Raw genomic sequence first — 717 nt, 5'->3', positions numbered from 1 at the left:
AATGAAGTTAAAAGCGACTTGTCGCAAAATGACCCCTTCAGGGTCTACCTGGGGTTTAGGGAGCCCTGTTGTAAAACAATAAATTGTAAATAGGTCCAAAAGAATGTTTTTACTAATGGCCCCGGAGAAGAGGGGCCAACAATTGCAGTAGTTATTTCATGTTTGTAAATCTCAAATAATAAATATTGTCAATAGCGGAGGGAGGGAGGCCACTGAGATGCCATGAGGCCATGAGGCCTTGCAGGCCAGCGTGGAGGATGCGGAAGCGGGCCGAGTAGGGCGAGTAGAGGCGGAGGTGTCTCGACTCAGGGAGCAAATAGGGGAATTAGTGGCGGCTGTCAAGACTCCAACCAGTTACCCCGTTGTACCAGCAGCGCGTAAAGGCCCGCTATCATATGCAGCGGCAGCCGGATTGGGCCAGACGTCCAAAGCTGGAACTAATATAGTCGTAGTTAAAGGGAAAGAGGGCACAGACGTAAAGACCGCGGACGAGATACAAACCTTGCTGAAGGATGCCGTAAAGCCCAAAGAGAACGGGTGGCAGATCCAGAGGCTGAGGAAGAGAGGAAATGATAGGATAGAACTGGAGATGCCGGATAAGCAATCATCGGAAAGGGTCCTTAAGGATACGGCACTAGATAAAGTGGGGCTAATTGCGAGGCCGATGGGTGGAAATAACCCCAAGATGACCCTATACGATGTACCAGCGTCACTGTC

Source organism: Halyomorpha halys, unplaced genomic scaffold, assembly GCF_000696795.3.
Source record: "Halyomorpha halys isolate HHAL.00 unplaced genomic scaffold, Hhal_1.1 Scaffold273.1, whole genome shotgun sequence".
Classification (NCBI taxonomy): domain Eukaryota; kingdom Metazoa; phylum Arthropoda; class Insecta; order Hemiptera; family Pentatomidae; genus Halyomorpha; species Halyomorpha halys.
Note: the sequence above shows the minus strand (reverse complement) of the source record.